Source organism: Aedes aegypti, chromosome 2, assembly GCF_002204515.2.
Source record: "Aedes aegypti strain LVP_AGWG chromosome 2, AaegL5.0 Primary Assembly, whole genome shotgun sequence".
NCBI classification, from domain to species: Eukaryota; Metazoa; Arthropoda; class Insecta; order Diptera; family Culicidae; genus Aedes; species Aedes aegypti.
Window position 1 is genome coordinate 5,115,453 of NC_035108.1, and position 23,452 is coordinate 5,138,904.

Here is a 23,452-nt window from a genome sequence, read left to right on the forward strand (position 1 = left end):
AACACAATCACGGGTACCACGACCCCTTCTAAAACCAAATTGAGAAGATGGAAAAATTTTGTTATCTTCAGCCCATAATTCAAGGCGGTTTAAAATCATTCGTTCAAATATAGTTGGTTCGACTGGTTATATTGTTCAAGGGCATTTTTCGGCTATTCAGTCTAGAGAACCTTTGCGTTGATTATTTTAGAATCTTCGCCTTCTTTTCTCAGAGCAGTTATCTGTAGTAGGCTTATCACCGAGCGCCATACTCAAATCCCAGCGTAGAAATAACAGTTTAAACCCCCAAAACTAAAACCCTACCGAATAGAAAAATCCAGCCAAACGGTATTAAATGAACGTAAGTGCGATAGCTATGAAATGTACCTCAGGTGCTATGACTAATTCCACTCCCCATGTAGAGGTTTACGAGTGGAACAGAATTGACCCTTTCAAGACCCGACGTTTTCATGTTTATAGAAAACTTGTTTAACTTGTTGTTTTAAATCGAGTAAGTTAAATGTAAATTAGTATCTTTTGTAATTATTTCAATCAAAATGAATAAAATTTTAGGCCCTGAAGAAGGTCCCAACAAGGACCGAAACGTTGGCGAAGATTCTAAAATAATCAACGCAAAGGTTCTCTAGACTGAATAGCCGAAAAATGCCCTTCGTTCAAACAGTTTACGAAAACATGACAGCAAACTAATTGGTCTTCTACTATCTGCAAATGAAGGATCTCTACCAGGCTTCACAATACTAATAACTTTAATGGAACGCCATTCAAGAGGTACAATGTTCTGATATAAGAAAGAATTATAAATTGAAAGTAAATGAAGTTTTCGTGGATCTGGCAAATTGTTTAATATAATATTTAATATAATCAATTCCAGGAGCAGTATTTTTGGTAATGGATAACGCCATATTAAATTCAGTCAATGAAAAAGGATTGCAAAGTTCCGGAAAATAATTAAAAGAATTTGCCTTGAAATGTATTGGCGGAGGTACCAAATCAGGACATATTTTTGAAGAAAAATCATCTATCCATTTTTCCGAATATTCCAAAACAGTGGGAAGAGACGATTTATAATTCCTTAAATTACGAGCTACAGACCATAACTTCGATAAAGTAGTCTCTCTGTCCAGATTTTCAACAATTTTTTTCCAATAATTTCTCTTTTTAAATTTTATGATTCTTGTAAACAGTACTTCAGCTTTACAATATAATAAATAATGATTTCTGGAACCAGATCTGCAAAATAATTTGAAAGCATCTGATTTATTCTTTAAAGAAATGGAACATCCATCATCCCACCAAAAAGAAGGAAGATTTTTCTTTACAGTACCAGACACTAATTTCCTGTTCTGTGAATTCCGTAAACAGTTATTCAATAACTTTGAAAAAGTATTATAGTTTTCAATGGTGAATCAGAATTAACTATATTTATCAATGAATCAGATATGAGGTCAGAAAAGTTGGTCCAATAGACATTTCTACAGAGATCAGGAACACATGGTTCATTAATTATATTATTGTATTTAGATGTTTGAATTTCAATTAAGATAGGCAAATGATCACTACCATTTGGATCATCAATAATTTTCCAAGAAGATTGCATTGATAAATTATTTGAATAAAGGGATAAATCAACACATGAATGATTATTGGGAGGCACAGCAACCCTAGTAATCGATCCATCATTAAGAATATTTAAATTAAAATCATCAATCAAATCCATAATTCGAGAATCCGTTTTTTCACTACCCCAGGCAAAATTGTGTGCGTTGAAATCGCCCAATACATAAAATGGAGAAGGAATTTCATTCAAAATACATTTTATTTGAGGCAACGAAAAACTTGCATTTGGAGGAATATAAAAACAAACAATAGAAAACTCACATTTTTCTTTTCTAATAGATACAGCAACGTATTCTATTTGTGATTGAAAAGATAAAACTAAATGTTTGAATTCAATATTTTCACGAACACCAATTAATACTCCTCCAAATGATGAATCCCTATTTTTCCTTATTAAGTTAAATTGTGGAATACGGAAAAATTTTGATGTTCCTAATTATGTTTCATTCAAGCAAAATACATCTACATTAAAATTTGTAATTAATGCTTTCAACCGATCGATTTTGGGAATAACGCTGCGGCAATTCCATTGTAAAATGTTCAAATTATTGCAATTATTTGAAGCCATTAGGAAGAAAATAATGAGGCAATGAGGGGAACAAATGAATTCAATTTATTCAAAAGAGTGGCCAAAAATGGTAAAAACATTTTAATGATTTTTTTCCAAAAATCACTTAATCCCAAAAAGTCAACAATTTCTTCAAGGATTTTTAAAATTGACTGACTGGAATTTCCGTTATTTTGCTCATTAGAATCAGTCTTGGACTGCTCATTAGGCTTGGATGAACAATCAGAATCAAATCTTTCAAAACCTGGAATATTTTTGTGAGGTGCAGATGCCTTAAGGGGAGGAAAATTCATATCAAAAGAAGTTGATGGTTGAGGTTCATCAGAAATATTATTTTGTTTGTTCGAAGAAATATTAACAGTTCTTCTCCTTTTATTAGGAGGTTTGTAAACAAAATTATTGAAATTATCAAATGATTCAACTCCATCATCATTGGGTAAAATTTCAAAAACATTAGCTGAAGCAATGTTATCTGAAGATTTCATTACTTCAGCATATGATAAATTGTTCTTATTTCTTATTTTTTGGTTCAATTTGGATTGACGATCAATGTAAACAGCACAATCTTTTAAAGATTTGTGCTTCTGTTTACAATAAATACAAAGGTCCGAATTTTTATTACATTTAGACGAAGAATGTGCTTCGCCACACTTCGAACATTTTTGTTTTTTGGAGCAAAACTGGAAGTGTGACCAAAAAAGAGACATTTGTCACAATGCATGAGCTTTGGGTAGTAAAGCCTCACGCGAAATTTTACATTATCAATAATTACGAAGTCTGGCAGGACTGAACCAGAAAACGTAATTTTGATGCAATTCGAATGCATATATTTGGAATCATTTCCAACAAAATATTGTTTTGACAAACGAACAAAATCCAGGACTCCAACAGGAGAAAGGGATTGGTTCTTAAATATTCCTGAACCATGGTTCCTAACATCTTCGCAATCCAAAAATAAAATAATTCCGTTTATTTCGCATGCGTCACAAGGAGCATACACGCGATAGGAATAAGAAAACATTTTGGATTCCAAAAGAGAGTTGGCATCATCTCTTGATCCAAAAATTACTCTCAACTTATCGAGAGAAATTTTTTTAATTTCTATTACCGATTTGTACTTTTTTTAAATTTCAGATGAAATCAATAAAACGTTAATCGGATTTTCTTTCTTACGAAAATACACTACAAATGGACCGGAAAAACTGGAAGGATAAACCTTCATACGAAAAGGTTTATTCAAAGAGGTTTCAATTGATTGAAGATCATCTTTTGACCCCCCTTCACCCTCGTCAGTTTCCATAACAGAAACTCAACGAGGGAAAAGATGTGAATTTGTTTGAGAAAGTAATAAAAATAGTAAAGTGAAGAAATAAAATAAAAAAAATACTTATACTTATGTTGGAAGTTCAACAACAAACGAAACTTCAAAATGAACTTGAATCACCAAACTTCAACGACGAACTTGAATGAAAGGCAACACACTTGAATGCTTGAAAACACTGCAACTCTTGAATAAAACACTTGAAGAAATAGTCCCAGCAAATCCACTGAATCGCAATACAAAGCCTCGTAGGAATGGTCCCAGGAAATCCACGAAATCGCAATCCAAAAACTCGGAAGTAATTTGTATCTGGAAAGAGTGAAAAAATTTGACAAGCAGAGAAAAAACCAATTTGCCTGGTCAAGGCCTACTTACCGAGTATGATCATGATGTGTTGCGGATCATGATTGTTACAAAGAGTGAAAAGTGAGATGTTCTCTCAATTTTCTCAGAATTCTATCTCTGATCATGCAGCAATTTTTTTTATAAATATCAATCTGGAAAGAAATCTTTGAAAAATTAATACTAAATATGAATCATCACGACAAACAGGATTATTTTGAATATAGTTTTCGTCGATCAGGGAGGGATAACGCAACACCGCCCCTCTTGGGCTACGCCCAATACCCACAGCAAGCCACCGTTGGCACAGGTGAATAATCATCCGAACCGTCTCGTTACACATTTCCTATAAATTAGAAATGAATTCATAATCACGCACGGCACGCGATATGTGCGGCTTCCCTTCTATCGAGAATCCCGCCGAACAATCCGACCCTTCATAATCAATAAATCCCCACACGATGATAGAGAAAACAAACCGAAAGAATGCGGTCTGTCGACAAAAAATAAAAACCAATAAAATTTAGATCTCACACCATGGGGTGAACATTTTACGGTGTCAACATTCCCTAGACACAGAAGTGGCCATGTATCGGTGGCCGAAACGACGGCGACGACGACAAAATCCATAAGCTTCCAGAGCAATGCCCAACTCGGGCCAAAGAACCAAGAATGTGACCAGAAAAAAATGTATCTCTCCATCCGATGATGAATGACCAGAACAAAGCGGAGATCGTGAAGACCTCAGCCGAGTAACCAACCAATGAATCGATCGATTCGACGGTCCATCGATCGGAGGAAGAGTCTCAGTCGGTGTGGCAGTTAGCAAAACAAGACTCCACTGGAAGCGAGCTCCAAGATCGTGGCGAGGGCGTGAGGGGAAATAGATGACCTGTTCGCGCTCTGTAATGCCCCGCTCGGAGTCAGCCACACGTAACGCTGCGGGGGTTCTAATTTGAGGTCTTTGGCAGTGGGATCAGTCCGATGTGGGATTGTGTTTTGAGTTTGGGAATATTTAAAATTGGAGTCGTTGGCGGTGTTTGGAAGTTGAATAATTACCGAGTTACCGGATCATCTGTATTGATATGTTTAAAGCAAACACACATAATTTGATATCATTTTTAACGTTTAAAACCTAGTCTGCTTTTCATTGAGGATACGAGCAAAAGGGGCCTTTCTTAGCCGAGTGGTTAGAGTCCGCGGGTACAAAGCAAAGCCATACTGAAAGTGTCTGGGTTCGATTCCCGGTCGGTCCAGGATCTTTTCGTAATGGAAATTTCCTTGATTTTCCTGGGTAAAGAGTATCATCGTACCTGCCACACGATATACGAATGCGAAAATGGCAACTTTGACAAAGAAAGCTTCTCAGTTAATAATTGTTGAAGTGTTCTTTGAACACTAAGCTGAGGTCTGTCCCAGTGAAGATGTAATGCCAAGAAAAAGAAGGTTAGAAGTGTGCTTCATCATGCTGCTATTCGAAAATCGGGTTGATAGCTGTATTAAAACAGTACTTAGCTTCATAAAACAAAAATATACAAGGATCATTATTCATGAGTTGTTCTCATGGTTTTTGGGAGCAAAAGAATTCCCATGAAAATTCTAAAATTGTTTAAGGATTACATAATAAACTGTTTGATTCCTAAACTTCCATAGAGGTCGCTGCAGATGTTCACAGAGGACTCCACAGGTCTCAACATAAGACTCAACAGAGCTCTTCTCAGAGGATTCAACAGTTGTCTACAGGGGATTTTTTTTATTATCGTACAAATTGGGCCGAAGGGTCTCAGATTTTCATGAAACTTTTTCCACAGGCAGGGCTCATGGATGTATGAATAAAAAAAAATTGAGAAAAATTCAGGGTCGCCAATTTTTCCGGAAAACTCAGGTGGAAATTTTTTGTTTTCCCTTGACACTACTTACTTTGAAAAATCATAACTCAAGAACGAAGCATCGTAGAAACAAAGTTTTTATATGAAAATTTAAGCAAATTTTCTCAAAAATCCAAAAAAAATATGAACTGGAAAAAGTTTTTAACAAAATTTTCCACCGTTAGGAAAATTCGTAAAGAAAAGCCGGAAAAACTATGCCCGAACTCGTGGAAAATTTTGAAAAAAATATTTTCGAGAAGGTAATTTTATAAGCTTTCATCACTGAAATTTTTGGAATGCACTTTTTTTCGTTTTTGAGTTATGGCCAATTTTGTGAAAAATGTCTAGATGTGCCATATAAGACTTTTCTTTGAAAAATCATAACTCAAGAACGAAACATTGTAGAAACAAAGATTTTATATGAAAATTTAAGCAAATTTTCTCAGAAATCCAAAAAAAAATATGAACTGGAAAAAGTTTTCCACAAAATTTTCCACCGTTAGGGAAATTCATAAAGAAAAGCTGGAAAATCTATGCCCGAACTCGCGGAAAATTTTTATTAAAATATTTTTGAGAAGGAAACTTTATAAACTTCAATTCTAGTAACTTTTAGGATGTACTTTTTTTTTGTTCCTGAGTTATGGTCAATTTTGTGAAAAATGACCATATTAGCCTTTTATTAACCCATATTTCAATCAAAGCATCAGAAAAACAAGGTTTTTTATCAAAGCAATTGCAAATTTTCTAAAAGATCTGAAAGAAACGATATGGGATTGGTTTTAATGAAGTATAAGTCGGATTGGATTATATTTTTCATGAAACATTACACCGTTAAGCAAAACTGAAAAAACTGTTTCTTTTCCATTCCAAGGGATTCTTTCTTTTCTATGGAACAAATAAGATTCTTTTTATATTTTTCTTTAATATTAATTATTCAATTATTCAGTACATAACTTACATTTTATCTTAAAACTATCTATTTTTTCAACCGGGAAGATTGCCTTTGGTCGTTACCACCAGAAGATTTTCGTTTCCTTGTAGTATTAAGAACAAAGCATGCTGTATTTTCTTGGTTTTCATGTGCATCTGAGAATTCACTCGCAAAAATGCTTCGTTCGTCTTTTGATTTATTCCATTATATTTTGAATTGTATTTTTTTTGTTCCAGGAATTGGAACAAGGTTAGAAAATCTCTCCTGAAGTAATTTTTCAGCCTCTGAATAGCCATTTTCAGTTGCATAGATGAATTCCCAATCTTTTTTAAATTGGTCTTTCACCTTTTGCGACACAGCCCAGTCCAAAAATTGTTTGGCGTTATTAATTTCCGCTGACTTTCTAATACTAGCATCTCTAGCCATTCGCTTAATATTGCCACCGATACCATCACATGGACCTTTTCCATGTGAGGTTGGGAAAAAGTGCCATTCTGCTCTAATTTTAAAATCATTGTCATGGTTGCATACATTTTTGAAATTTGATTTATTTTTGTACTGCTCTCCGCAACCATCAGAAAGATAAGTGATTTATTCAAGCTCAGGAAATTTATTTTTCAATCTTGAAATTAGTTTTGTTTGAAAAGCATAAACTGATGTCGTGTTCTGCTTTTTTATGTCAGCAATTACAACAAAATTTAAGACTTTGATCGAAGATTTGTCTTTGTAATAAATTACAAATGTATGTATTGTTACTTGAGGTCGTACAAAGTAATGGCTTTGAATGGAATCTTGTATCACGCACGAATAATTTTCCGCGAAATTCATCTGGCACATTATTTCTTTGTTTTCAACTAGTGATTCCTTTTTAGCTCTTATAAATTTATTTTGTTTATCTACTTTGAATTGATGCACAAGAAACTTCTCTGTGATATTTTTCAAGTTTTCTATAAAATCATTTACATTTTCCTCTTTGTTGATAATTTCACAACGAGGAGAAATAATCCAAAAACAATACTTAACTTCTTCAACGTTGTTTTCATCTAAGCGATTGACAACAAAATCTAATTTCTTTAATTTACAATCCTCACAGGACCTCAAGTAACAATCACTGTACTATCTGGACATATCATTTGACTAGTCAAAAAGGTGTTAAGTTTTTTTTTCTGTATTATGAACTTCAAAGCAATTAGTTTTTTTCAATGCATCAACCATGAATTTCATATTCTCATGTATCATGCAAACACAAACATTCTTGGCCGATGAATCCTTTGTATAAACACATTGTTTTGGTTTAAGTTTCCAGAACGATGTGAATGAGACAGAATCCTGTTCACTCTTACAGGTTTCCAAATATTGTTTATATAAAGTATCCAAAGGGTCAAGCAAAAGACGTTTTTGATCATTTTGGCGCACTCCATTGGGTAACTTAATAGATATGGTATCTTTCAAGCCAGGAAATGGCCGACTGATATCATCCCTTAGGTAAAAATTTGAAACTATGTCTTGGACATCTGATCCATGCGAGGGTCGTCCTACTTTTGAAAGTGGTTGAATCCCTAAATTGTATTTTTTTGATTCAGTTATAACGTGTTGAGATACATAAAAATGAGCTTTAACTTTGGCATATGACCAATTCCTAGGAAGTAATTTTGGAAGTTCAATTTGCTTGTCAGGTTCGGCTTTTGTAACAGCTGAGTTCAAATTTAATAAAACGGAAATAAAATCCTCTGTTACATCGACAATATTAGGCGGAAACCAAGTCTTTATTTTACTCAAAATTTGATTGAACATTTCGTCCATAGAATCATTGCGATAGTTACTACTAGAAGCATCCAAACGTGAAGATTTTACTTGAAAAGAAATTTCCAAGAATTTAGCAAGTTCTTGTATTTTTTGTACATTATTTATAGAACCAACTGACTCACCCGAAGAAGGAGTTTCCTTTGGCGACGCCAACGAAGATAGTGGTGAAACTTGTTCCTCAAACGCCATTGCTTCTGGAAGATCCGTTACGAGAGCCTTCTGGTCACCGGTAATGGAGCCCTTCACGCAAATTTTCATCTTTTCCGTAATCCACCGAACTCCATTCGAATGAAGCTTACTGATGAGGCCTTGGCTGATCGATCGTAGATTTGTCCTTACTGATTTGTGGCCGCCCAGTCCGAAGGGGTTACAGCATAAAGAATTGTATTCGTAATATTGAACTTTGTCCATTTCAACAGCTTCGGGAAAACTTTTTTCACTTTACAAAAAATAATAACGAGGAATATACAGCTGATAGACAACACTTGCACTTTCTCACTGCTCTTTGTTAGTTTTTGGTAAACTTATGATTCTCAAGCCATTTCAACGCTTTAAACTTGAATTGGTAAATACCTATTTGTCATATTGTCTACCCATTTATTTAACTGTCAATTTTGTAGTAACATAACAGGAAAAAATTGCCTACATTCTGATTGAAGAAAACTTTGTTTCTATGTAGTTTCGTTCCTAATAAATTTTGCTTATGAACTTATAAATTTGTAAATATATGGTTCAAACAGCTCATCCTAGCAATATTTGATCATGTTTTAGGAACGAAAAATGACTGATTGAAAAATATTGTAGGATTGGATCTTATTGATCGTTCTTTTCAAATATACTTTATTTGAAAGCTGGAATAGCCAATCGGGTTTTCATTATTTGTTTTCATAAACAGTGAAAAATGTCCTGGGAAACTGATTCCATTTCAGAAATTTCATATTTTTGAGATAATTTGAATCCGGTTCGACAAGTCATGATGAGTCTTGAGTCATGATTTTTAAACGAAAAGGCATGTATGGCAAATCTTTGCATTTTTTATAAAATTGACCATAGATCAGGAACTAAAGAAAAGTACATCCTAAAAGTTACCAGAATTGAAGTTTATAAAGTTTCTTTCTTAAAAATATTTGATTAAAAATTTCCGCAAGTTCGGGCACAGATTTTCCAGCTTTTCTTTATGAATTTCCCCTACGGTGGAAAACTTTTTCCAGTTCATATTTTTTTTTTGGATTCCTGAGAAAATTTTCTTAAATTTTCATATAAAACTTTGTTTCTACAATGTTTCGTTCTTGAGTTATGATTTTTCAAAGAAAAGTCTTATATGGCACATCTGGATATTTTTCACAAAATTGGCCATAACTCAAAAACGAAAAAAAAGTGCATTCCAAAAATTTCAGTGATGAAAGCTTATAAAATTACCTTCTCGAAAATATTTTTTTGAAAATTTTCCACGAGTTCGGGCATAGTTTTTCCGGCTTTTCTTTACGAATTTTCCCAACGGTGGAAAATTTTGTGGAAAATTTTTTCCAGTCCATATTTTTTTGGATTTTTGAAAAAATTTGCTTAAATTTTCATATGAAAACTTTGTTTCTACGATGCTTCGTTCTTGAGTTATAATTTTTCAAAGTAAGTAGTGTAAAGGGAAAACAAAAAATTTCTACCAGTGCTGGAAAAGTTCGCATCACGAAGCAGCTCACGAGTGTATACCAACGCATAACAAACATCACAGACTCGGGATCTGGCTAGGTGTGAGTAAGCCCGCACCCGTCTGCTCGGGAGAACATGTCAAAAGAAGTAGCAACAAGCTCGCGAGCGTTTACTCGCGAGTAACCGAGCAAGGTGTGATTTATTATGGTTTTGACAGACAAATTAATTGTATAACCATCATATCGACAGTAAACTACTCGTTTGTAGCCAAAAGCCCTTGAAAACCATAAATCTCGGAGGGTAAGCAGCTTTTTTCCCAAAAGCACAATATGACTCTGAGCAGCTCCGAACACGTTCGCGAATCACTTTTAGCTTCAGTTACTCGGGAGTCGACAGATGCGAGTAAGCCAGCGCTCTGATGCTCGGGAGCGTTTGGTTTTGTTTTTGTTCCATTTCAGATGAAGCGTTCGCCACTTTCCATCACTGATTTCTACCTGAGTTTTCCGAAAAAATATGCGACCCTGAATTTTTCTCAATTTTTTTTATTCATATATCCATGAGCCCTGCCTGTGGAAAAAGTTTCATGAAAATCTGAGACCCTTCGGCCCAAACCCGTACGGTAATAAAAAAAAAATCCCCTTCACTAAAGTCGTATCGTTGGGTGCCAATTGATACGTTCCTCTTTGGTCTAAATATTCTTGCGAGGTCCCAGAAGGCGACCTGCCAAGGCCCCCAGCTGCTGGTCTTAAGCCAACGGCAACTTCCGGGGTGGGCACAGCCTCTTTTGATCAACTTGGATTTTAAAGTCGTTTAAGGAGATCTTCTGGAGAATTTCCTAACTGAGTACTAAAGAGGCGGACAATATAACGGTGTAATGTACAATGGAAAACAAGATTTTTCTCTAGCAAATTTTAAATTCTGGTAGCTGACGGGCCATACAGATTAATGAATATACGGACTACACGTTTATTTAGAGATTTGCAGGAAGGTTGTTTTATTTTATTCAGGTTTCTTCATAGCGCCTGATTCTGTAGTTCTTGATGATTGCTCCATTTCATCTTCGGCTTGTTCTGATCGGCTGCATCCACAACTTCACGAACGTAACAATAAGGGGAAGAGGGGCGTTTTGAGCCTATTTAGTGTATGACCTTTTTTCCACAAATCTCCACATAGGTATTCTTCTTTTCTTTATTCTTTATTTGGAGCAGGGAAAAGCCCGTTTGAGTTGAGCACCTCAGCTCTATCTCAAATGGGCGCAAAACCTCCTCATCTTTTAGTACCAACAGAAAAACATACAATCCAAATGATACAATTTAACTTAATACTATACACTTATTTTCTTAATAGTAACATAAAAACGATTTAATTTGCTAGCCTTAAAAAGAGTTCAACGAGAATTTTGATGAGACTCTGAAATAATCTGAGAGAATTTCGTTCGGAGCGTAGTACGGGGGATATGAAAATCACATTCATGTGAGCAACGATTGAAGGAACGACACATAGCGGAAAACGGTTCGTTATATCCGTAATTAGTACGAGCACCATGGAGAAATATGAAAGTACTGGAACGAAGAGGACGATGAGGTACGTTGAAATTGAGAAGCGACAGCAAATGTGGACAATCAATTTTCAATTGCAGAAGATCTGATACAAACAAAGATTTCGAAATTTCACGGCGGACGCTTAAAAACTCCAAACCAATCAGTTTACAACGGTCTTCGTAAATGGGTAAGTTAGTTGGGTTGTTCCATGGCAGATGGCGCAAGGCAAAGCGTACAAATCTGCGCTGAATTGCCTCTATGCGAGAAATACTGTTTTGATAATAGGGCGCCCAGACTACTGACGAGTATTCTAATATTGACCTCACTAGCGAACAAAACAAAGACTTTAAACATTGAATGTTTTTAAACTGCTTTGCAACACGAAATATGAAACCGAGTGTTTTAGATGCTTTGGAGGCTACGAAAGCAATGTGTTCTTTGAAGGACAACTTAGAGTCCAATAACACACCCAGATCTTTAACCACCGATTCTCTCCTAAGGACAGTACTTCCAATCTTGTAGTCAAAATTAAACGTAGAGCGTTTGCGGGAAAATGATATTACTGAGCATTTGTCTGCATTTAGCTCCATGCGGTTCGTTTTACACCAAACTGTAAACGCGTCAAGCTGGAATTGAAGGAAACAAGCGTTATTGACATCGTCGACGATACAATACAGCTTAAAATCATCGGCAAATGAAAGCTTGAATGACTTAAGCAGCGAATGCACATCATTGAGGTACACTAAAAAAATCAATGGCCCTAAATGACTGCCTTGTGGTACTCCAGAGGTAACAAGAAAGTATGGCGAAGTGCAATCTCCAATTTTGATGGCCATTTTCCTACCAGTCAAGTAGGATTTCAGCCAATCAATAAAAGATCCGGAGAAACCGAGACGACTAAACTTGGCAACAATTATCTGATGATTGATTTTATCAAAAGCTGCTGAGAAATCCGTATAGATGGAATCTACTTGATGACCTTTTTGAAGCTCTTTTGCAATGAATGATGTATACGCTACTAAGTTGGTATTCGTTGAACGCTTCGGCATGAAACCATGTTGGTGTTCCGATATGAAATGAAGGCAATTGTGCAGCAAAAAGTTGTGAACCACTTTTTCGAACAACTTAGACACAGCGCAAAGAGCAGATATACCGCGATAATTTTTGACATCACGTTTGTTGCCTTTTTTGAACACCGGAAAGACGAACGATTTTTTCCAACATTCCGGGAATGATCCTGCTTGTAGAGATAGGTTGAACAGTTGTGATAGGGGCACGGATAGAATGCTTGAGCAATTCTTCAAAACTATTGCAGGAATACCATCCGGACCACAGCTAGTTGACGCCTTCAAAGCAGAGCAATTCTTGCAGACAAATTCTGAATTAACGAATGGGTGATCACCAACTGGAGGATAAACGGGAACATTGTTCGCTGCTAAGAAAACCTGTTGTTCGTCCAGATACTCCGATGTAAAGACGCTCGAAAACTGACTAAGAAAGGGATTGCAGATGCCTTCTGTAGACGATTCCTCAACGCTGTCTTTGAACATGGCCGTTGGGAGACCAGATTCCTTCCGCTGTTCGTTGACGTGGTTCCAAAATGGCTTGGGATTATGACGCAGTTTCTGTTGAATTTTCCGTTGATGCGAAAGATACAGTTTCTCATTTAGTCGTTTGTAGCGAACATTGGCGGCATGATACTCTAGCTTACAGCTCAGGGTTTTAAACTTCGAATACTTGCGTAAGGTAGACCGTTTCAACCTTTTCAACTGCTTCAAACGGTAATTACTCCAAGGTGGATTTGTAGGAGGTCTATGGATACGCTTAGGAACAAATTGGTCTATAGCATAAAGAACTATGTTGGGGAATGTTGCGACTGATAATTCGAGATCCTGATTAATAACATCCAGCCAGTTAATATTGGAGAAAAAGGTGTTCATACAAGAATAATCACCATGTTTAAAATCGTTGTAAAGCGATTCGACTGGTTCTACGAAAACACAGGGCGTTGCACCTATTACTTCGATCAGCAGGGACGGGTGATGCGTTGTTGGTTTAACAAGACAAGAAGGGGCCTCGATCAATGAGAAACGCACGTCTCCATCAATGCTCCCAAAGCATAAATAGTAGTATTCGGTTGTTGTGGTTTACAACGTAATTCAACTGAGAAACCCGTGCCATGTTTAAACTATCAATGAGCGTAGCATCTGATGATCTAATTGAAGAGCTAGTAACATCCGGATAGAGATAATTCGATGTGCTGAATTTCCAACGAATGCCGGGTATGTTGAAGTCTCCAAGTATCAGTAAACTGTCCTTAATTTTCATCTTATCAGTGATCCAATTAAACGCGCTAACATGTTGATCAATTACATTCATATCGTGAGAGCGGTCTGGAGGAATGTAAAGGACACAAATGAACAACGTGTTAGTTTGAAAGCTGATAGCAACCCATAATTGTTCGATAGCTTCTTAATTCGGAACTGATAACTGCCTAGGTTTAAAGCTGGCTTTTACTGCTAATAATACTCCTCCACCTGAGTTTTTCAAACTATTTTGAGGATTGCGATCCAAACGAAAAACGCTGTAAGTATAGTTATGTCCCAACCTGCCAAACATCATTGTACAAGTTCTTCCACATCATAGTTCCCACGCCAGAGTTAGCGCCAGGCAAAACAACAACAACGGACATCCGATCCTGTACGTGACAATTGGATGGGAGACATCGCGCGCCAGCGATTCCCAGCTGACCTCAGCATCACAAACGTGACGATCGCATGGGAAACATCTCGCCGTCATCGATGGTTCCCAGCTGACCGTAGGGCTAGGTAGGTTACTAGTTTACTAGTTAGGGAAGATCAGGCAGTGTTAGTTTAGAGCTAGGACAGTGAGGTTCTCTAAAAAGTGTGTTTGACTTGTAATTTAAAAATATTATATGTGAATAAAGGTGATTATGGAAGTTAGTTCCTTTTTTTTTAGAAAGTGATGAACACCCTTCCATAAGTGTATCGCTGAAAATCTGACTGGATATCGTATCACTATTCAACCATGTTTCAGTGAAAGCGTACGCGTCGTAGCTAGAGTCCGAACACGCGAGGCGATAATCACAAACGCGAGTGTTGATTCCACCGACGTTTTGGTAATAGACAAGCAGACTACACTTCTTATCGTCAAAACCGTTCCTAGCATTGATGGTTGGTAATATGATGTTGTGATCGTTGGATGATGATTCACAGACCGCCCTGTCCGTTTGATCAATGCAGGTTGCAGTTTCGTGGTGTTGCTGGAAATTTGGATATCTCATCATATTTTGTGCAGCATCCTTCCCTGCTTCGGCGGGACATATACCACTGTATAACTCACCTGATGACACAGGAAGTGCAGCAAAGTGGTACGCTGTTGAGACATCAGCCGACTTGGAAAACGGATGGATATGATGCTCACCATATATCAACCCATATACGCGATAGGATGTTCGGTAGACTGCAAGTTTAATACTCGATTCAGGTTTTGAGTAGTATCTTCCCCTGCTTCGGCGGGACATATACCACTGAAAAACTTACCTGGTGACACAGGAAGTGCGGCAAAGTGGTATGCTCCAGGGTCATCAGGTGACGAAAACTCGCCAAAATGTTGATCAGAATGATCCCCAGATCGGATGAAACGGGTGGACGCGTTGGGTGTCAGTGGAGTATGTGATGTTTGTGGAATTTTCATTGGACAGAATTTTTTTAATCGATAAAACAGGGAGCTTGTCTGCGTGGTATGATCGATGGTCGGAGAAATTCCTGGATAACGTGAGTTGTGGAAGATTCGTAGTTTCTCTATTTATTGAATTACTGGAAGACGTGTTGCAGAACCGTTTTTTGGATTGGGCTCAAAAGTACGTACAGTAATTCTTTCCGGCCAATACCAGGGATCACCGACCACATTCAAGACAGTCTTACTGACAGTCACTTTAAACGATACGAAAGAAAGATCTTCGGCGTTCCTACCCCTAGGTACCAGTTTGACCACGTTCACTAAAGATGTGTGGACATTGGAAATTTCTCTGACATAACGTTTCACTTCTTCCTCGTTTTGATCAGGTGCGAAAGGAGTGACGTAGAAGGACTCCAGTTCGTGGGAATCGGATGTGGTGTTGGCGACTTTCAACGATGGAGCTTCAGGTCGAGTCCTAGACACTCCATTCTGCGATCTATCACCTGCGATCGTCACCGACATCCTATCACCGGGAAGTACGGAAGGATTGGTGATTCTATCCGTATGTCGACGAGAAGATCGGTCATTTTGAGCAAACGTTTGCTTGTTGGTAGCGGCAGGAGTGGAAACAGTGATACGAGGTGAATTTTCACTACTTCCTGAGCCACTGGACGGGTTTGCCATAATTTGCACTCGTTTATTTGCACCGACGACAAACTTATCTGGTAGGAGTGCAATAGAGCCATTCACTTCATCCAGCACCTCAAAAAATGAAGTATTTTCGCAAGACCTCGAACGATTTATCGGGTCATCAGTCGTATCGTCTAATGTCATCTCATCAATTTGTTGCAAAAAGATTGACTGATGACGGGAGTCCGTTGACGATTTAGATTGTTGCTTCGGTCCAAATATCGTACTATTAATTTTACGCAGATTTTTCGTAGCTGGCTAGACGCGTGTGCATGGAATTTGTGCGAATAGGCAACTCGCGTAGAGCCTTCATAATAGGTATACACATAAGTCTCAACAGAAGCATCTACCGAAGTTTGCACAGAAACCTTTGCAAAACTTTCCATAGAAGCGTCCACATAGATATTTATTTCAAAGGATTCCATGAAATTCGGTTAAAAAGACATGTATCAAATGAAACAAAACGCAAACAATATAATAGACCAAAAGTTCTCCGGGCTTCCATGCCACATCAGATTCTGAACTTATGAGCATGAGCATAGATGACCGTACAATTCGTAGTTGGTACTCCGTGACTGACCAAAACAATCGAAGTTGCACAGGGAATCAATGAATGGGGCTTGGGATTAACTTACCATTCTTCAATGTGCACAAATCGAGAGCTCAAATTTTAAAAGACAATAACGGCACCGGCCACGTCCTTACGGTCATCGGGAAGGGAAGGAATGTTAGTTAGACAACCGTTGTTACTCTCAGGTTGTTACTAGAGACCGAATATATCTCTGCATCTCCACAGTTATCATGGGGAGGATATTGGGTTAGTGGGATAAGATAAAGATCTGGTAGTCACCAATGGTTGGTGATGTGATCCATGGTATAATCACGCCTAATCGGAATCGCGCAATAATTCGATAATCGCATTGTACGCCGAACAAGTGTTCGTCACTCGCCCACGCAGGAGCAAGCGATGCGATCAATATATCAAACACTACTAACGATTCGCGGTGCTTTTTCATTTAACTGTCCATCGACCCACGGTGTACTATATTAAGAAGGTGATATATTCCGAAAACTGACAGCTACTTGACGACGTCATTTCTATACACCTCGAATAAATTTGCGAAAAGAAAAAGCTCTAGTGGTCTGGAAGGTCTATGCATGTACCATGGTACGATGGGAGTGACGTCACATGTTTACAATCAAACAAGATATTTACATCAGTATAGAACCTGCCTTGTTTCAGGGATGAACTAGCCTCGGGCTGAATTTCTCCTTAATAAAGAGTCAATCAATCAATCAGCCTGCCTTGTTAATTTTTATGCCATGCACTCGACCTAGGGGTGGGACAGCCTACCGTTTTGATTCGAAATCCGGAGACTTAAGCACCTAGATAGCTTCAATCTAACATTTTTCAATGAATTTTATGTAAGACGATAAAATATTTTTTTAAACTACATACTTTAAAAAAATATTATATGTGTGCCTTTTGAGAGCAAAAATGTATTACAAATAACATTTAATGGGATATAAACCACTAGAAACATGTGGCATATGTGGCATGTCTTGCTTTGAATATGTGGAAATATGTGGCATGTCTTGCTTCGAAATCCGGACGCTGAATGAGCCATGCTTCGAAACCTGGCCATTTTAGCTTCGAAATCCGGACACTCTGAAATTATCATGAACTATTCGAATTTCATCAATATTTGTGTCAGAAATTATTCTTACACGTTATACAAACACCATAAAGGTATGATAAAATAAAAGAAACAATTTTTTTTCTGTATGATTCAATAAATTAATCCACTTAAGGCTTAAGCCTGTATAATAAAGTAAATCTGAATTTAATCAGTCAACGCCAAAAATAACATTCGATTGAAGCTAATATTGATTATAATATAATGGGTACTGCTTAAATGCACTAAGCATTCAAGTTTATGAAAAGGTTGCATTTGCTTCTTCTGCTTAATAATAAGTGTCCCTCGGGATTACATTTGAATCGCTGAAGTTGACCGAACTTGATGATTTAGAGGAAGTAAAAGCCGTAACAAGGTTTCCGTAGGTGAACCTGCGGAAGGATCATTACTGTGTAATAGAATAAGTAATACAGGAGCGCGAATCAGATTCCAGGAGTTGAAGTTATGTTTTGTTTCCCTCCATAGGGTTTTAAATTTTATTAATTATTTTTCCAGATTACTTGGATGAAAATTACAATATCATGTTAAATATAAATCAGGGCATCGATTCATATATAACAATTCAAAATTATTGTACATATGCATGTAGAAATAGCTATAATTGTACTGAGTGTCCAGTTTTCGAAGCGTCCGGGAATTCGATGCAAAACGGTACTGATCTTGAGCTAGATCTCGAGCTATTTTTGAGCAACTCTGAGTAACTCTGAGATCTATTACTAGAAAGTATATTGGAAGAGAGTTAGCTAGCTTCATTTGAATGAATTTTCCCCCAAATCGAGACCACCTTTATTATGATTCTGTTGAACTATCGTGACAACTTCGCCACTGATTCATTGCGAGCCCGAGCGCTATTCTAGCATTGTAACGTTAATCTTAAAGTATTCATAGAAAATTAATGCTATGCAGTGGATTAGTTAATACAATGCAAAAGAATTGCGACAATTATACAAACCAGTTTGGTGGAGCCTTTTAACGATTATTAGATTTAAGAAAAGTGTTATGTGTTATATTTTAGAGCTATACCGCTTTATTCGAAACAATAATTGATATGCACTGCGTTTATTAAAAATAAAATAATAAACTTTTTTCCCGACATTTGTTGTAACCTTGAGTAAATAAAATCGAAGCATATCTGTAAGTTGTAACATTTGGGTAAATTCTGAACTAATTTAAAGATTTTTGGTGCTTAGAATGCTGCATCAATTAATAGGGCGATATTCAAAACTGGAAAGGTAATAGATGGCTCTTTTTCAGTGGTAGTAAAAACGAAATCCTGAAGCAAAGAAAGCACCACGGGAGATGAACTAAACACAAAAAGTTATGTATTAACTTTTCACTTGATTTCTTATCACTACTTTTTTGATCCAGGTTCCTAATTGCAAGTAATTTACGTTTTTCATTATTTTCCATACGTTTTGACAGTTCTCCGATTACCATTCTTCCATGCGCTTGTGTTGAAAGTTTGAGAAATTTGAGAATCCAGCGTAGCGCGATCAGCGGGAGGAATACAAACAACAGTGTCGTCGCTCGGAGGCCAATGAAAGAAACTGAATGTTCGAAAGGTTGTTGCCTGTACTTTTTGCCGCTGGCGTCAAGCGGTTATGAACGAAATGAACAGTCGTTACCCTATTGTTGAAAAGGTGTAAAGAACTACTTGGGCACTTCTGTGATCCACTTTGGCAAGTGGGGGTTTTTCTAGGTCGAATTGTCTGGAACTTTGCATAAGAAGCACTTCAATACGACACATGTTATAACCAGATATGAGCATAGTAGCCTTCAAAACCATTTCCTACAGCAGTGAATCAAAATTGCCAAGAATAAGATCCGGTCTCGCACATCTGAATGTTCGTTTGTCTTCAGTTTGTTTTTCATGAATAGGAGAAAAATGTCGTTTAGCTTTAATAAAGCTGCATTACGCAAAAAAACTTTCTTCAGAAAACTAAGACTTCAAATGAACAAACTACTGATCCGCAATTTGAGTACGTTATGTAGTGATAAATTTCAAAAATATACTTAGTAAATTTTTCCGGCGCTGGGGTTGGGGGGTATTTGACCCCCAAAACCCCCCTTGCTGAGATTCGCTAATTTCAGAGCAAATGTGAGTAACTTAAAGTTGCTCGATACGCAAAGCCTGCTCAGAGCAAGGCTGTCTTCCCCCTTGCACTCGACCGACGCGCAACATGTTTGATTCTGCCCTCATCACCCACCCCCGCAGGAGCAAGCGTCAAGGTCGAAGGATCAAACACCACTTTCACCAGATCAGATTCTGAACTAATTTATCAAAACAAGTTATCTGCCCAAAAATGAGCCAATTCGATAAAGTTTTTGAGGTGTATCAAATCGATTTTGTAGTTTTTGGACCTTTCCATCGAAATGCGAAACCCAAAAATGTTATTGAAAATGATTCGAAAATACCACTTACCTTTTGCTAAGATAATAATCTATCACTTTACCTAAGACACTAGTTTTTTTTTACTCCTGCTTCATGTTGCTTTTAACGAAATTAGTCAAAAAATCTCAAAAAAAGCAATATATTTTTTCAGTTTGCCATACAGATTCGGCTGGCAAGATTGCAAATCGTCTTGAATCAAAATTTTAATGGAACTAGCATTTATACAATTATAATTACATTGTAGTTCCAACATTACTGAAATCTATTGAGATATTGTGTGCTTTGTGAAAACTAACACTGTGAAATATTATTACGACTACTGGAAGTGAAAATCCAAATTTGTACTTGTACTGCGAACCAAATTGTGGTAAAAGTGAACATTAGTCAAATCATAATTCTAGAGAAAGCGGAGAAAAGTTAAAAAGTTCCTTTCATTGTTGAAAACATAACAAAAAAAATTGCCGTTCAAATGGCATATGGCAACGGCAAGTAATAAAGAGGACGTCACCATTGTATTCGTTGGATTGCAAAATCGATTTGATATATACTCTTTAAAACACTCTTTAAATGTGTGCGTGTGTTTTTTTTAATGAAGACTAGAAGTCGAGTGATTTTCTTTTATTCAATATACCACATAAACGACGGAAAATGATAAAGTATCATTAATTTGAAAAATATCTTGCCCAGCTCAAAAAGTGGTATAATAACATCGAATGAATTGTGAAACGTATTCTGAGTTCATCGAACTACGGCAAATGTAGAAGATGATTGATTTTAACTGTCGAACTGTCAGAAATATATTAAATAAATAATGCAGTTACCGGCTATTTCAGAAGTTTACCGGTAAAAAATATGAACAAAAACGTTAGTTTTATCAGAAACATAAAGACTTTCTGGAATTTCTTCCAAGTTCCGATCAAGGATTTGAATCTTAATAAAATTGAAAAGTATTGAAAAAGCTGGTACCATTTTTGCCAGAATCACTGAAAAAGTGCATACTGTAGAAAAATCAATACCGGAAAATTTTGGTAATGTTTGACTCGTAACAAATGCATTGCCGAACGTTCTGTAACCAATTTGATTACCGAACTGAATACCGAACGTTTGGCTGCCGAAAATACGGTAAAATAATATCGAGTACTGTATGCTTCGCTATGTGTTCAATAAACACCACTGTGCTGAGTGAATAGGAAGACGGTGTTTCCGCAAAATAGCTGATGGCTATCATCACTTTTTTATCTAATCGAACCTACGAACAATTTTAAGAAAAAAGACATACTTTCAAATTCAAAATTAGTACCTTAAGATATACCTTTTTTTCTCAAAATTCAAATTTGGCACATATTTTGAAGCAGAAACGCGTTCACATTCGGAACCATGTTTAGGACAAATATTGGGAAAAACTTCATGTCTATGGAAGTCAAGGAAATGTTTAGAATTTTCAAAAAATTGCAGAAGATTGAAATATTTTAAAATCCTAATTAAATTTCACATCGTACTCGGGATACGATAGTACAACAATAAGTGCAAATCGCTCCGATTTTATCACCAAGTTGTATCTAAGTTACCGCTCAAAAATACCACCATTAGTGGTCACGCGAAAGTTCTACTTACAGTGTACCTCTGTGAAGTGAAGTTCTGGTGAATCGAGCCGAAAAGTCGATTAATAAACAGTGAACTGATTGTGAAAATATCACGCGGTGTGACCATACAAACGTTGTTGCGATAGTGAGAACAGAACACATTGTCCCGATCGGCTAGTTGTCCCAAACGAGTTAAGCCAAGTGATGGTGTTAGTTCTTCGGCGAAAAGTGAATGACACGGAAACCAGCGGTCAAAGAACTCAGGATACACCTCTGCCGGACACTTTCATTGTGGGAACCTCAATTGAATTAGCTGTGGGTACAAAAGAAGCTAGAGCACTTAATGCAACCCGCGAAGGTCGTGGGTCGCGTTACCTACTGCGTGCCAGTTCTGCCAATGTCATAGAAAAGCTGTCCAAAATGACTGAGTTGACTGACGGCACGAAAATTGAGATTGTGCCCCATCCAACACTTAATACGGTACAAGGAATCGTGTTTGATGCAGATTCCATAAACAGAGATGAGAAATCAATCCTGGAGTTTTTGGAATCACAAGGTGTGCAAGCTGTGCGAAGAATAAAAAAACGAGTGAATGGAGCATTGAGAAACACTCCATTGCTTGTTCTTTCGTTCCGTGGTACAATTCTTCCGGATCATGTGTACTTCATGCCTCATGCGAATTAAAGTGCGTGTTTACTACCCTTCTCCCCTGCTTTGCTTCAATTGCGCTGCAAAAGTCACTCGAAAAAAGTTTGCAAACAAACCACAATCTGCTTGCGATGCTCAACCCCACATGACGTACCAGAAGGAAAGCAGTGTGTTAATCCACCCAACTGCCTTCACTGTAAAACGGATCACCAAGTTACGTCACGTGACTGCCCGAAATTCAAAGAGGAAGAGAAGATCATTCGACTCAAAACTGATCAAGGAATTTCCTTCGCTGAAGCCAGACGCATTTGTGCCGAAGAAACCAAAAAGCAAACATTCGCTGGAATTATCCAAAATCAAATGCATCAAGAATTGGCCGCGAAAGACCAAGTGATAGCCGCACTTCAAAAAACAAGTTGCCATGCTGACCAAGGAACTCACCAACTTGAAGAAATTGTTTAAAACCATCCGCACAAAACCACTCGCCAGCACCCCAAGAGCCACGACCTTCAGCTTCCAGTGAGAGATCTGTATCACAAACAACCCAATCTGTTTCCAATACCGACCGGCTATCTCGAAAGGACCAATCCTTCATCTCGCCTCCGGCCCGCCGGCGAGAGATTCGCAAAAGCAACAAACTGGATTACGATGTCCAAACTCGTAGTAGAAGCGGAAAAAGGCCCATCGAAACGTCACCCACCGAAGTCATCAACAACCGGGGCAAACGTATATCTGCACAACCGGAAACAAGCAATAAACCCACTAACATCGAGACGAATTATGGCTAATAATCACCAAAGAGAGTTTTTCACGAATTTTCAAAACGACGACCCCGCTATGGAAAAGGACAGGCAAATGGAAGAACGAATTTCACATCTCTGCAGAAACAACGTTGTTTCTTCGCTTACTTCTGAAGAATACGATAGAATTAACAATCATATTAGCAAACCAGCAGAACCTATTTTGATTTGCCAAGCGCAAGGCCTACCACGTCGACCCTGATCAGAGATGTCCCGGTACAATCCGAAGAGCCTTTGGCGGCAGTCGACGTGGTCCGCCCATCCTCTCGGGTAAGTATCTTTTCAAATTATGCATGTAT

General features: G+C 37.4%; 1 long non-coding RNA gene across 1 annotated transcript; it reads left to right on the forward strand.

Moving 5' to 3' along the window:
* Positions 1–268: 268 nt before the first annotated feature.
* On the forward strand, positions 269–644 carry LOC110675695. Its single transcript, XR_002499721.1, has 3 exons — positions 269–340; positions 402–490; positions 553–644. It is a non-coding gene; the product is annotated as an uncharacterized LOC110675695 (long non-coding RNA).
* The last annotated feature ends 22,808 nt before the right edge of the window (positions 645–23,452 follow it).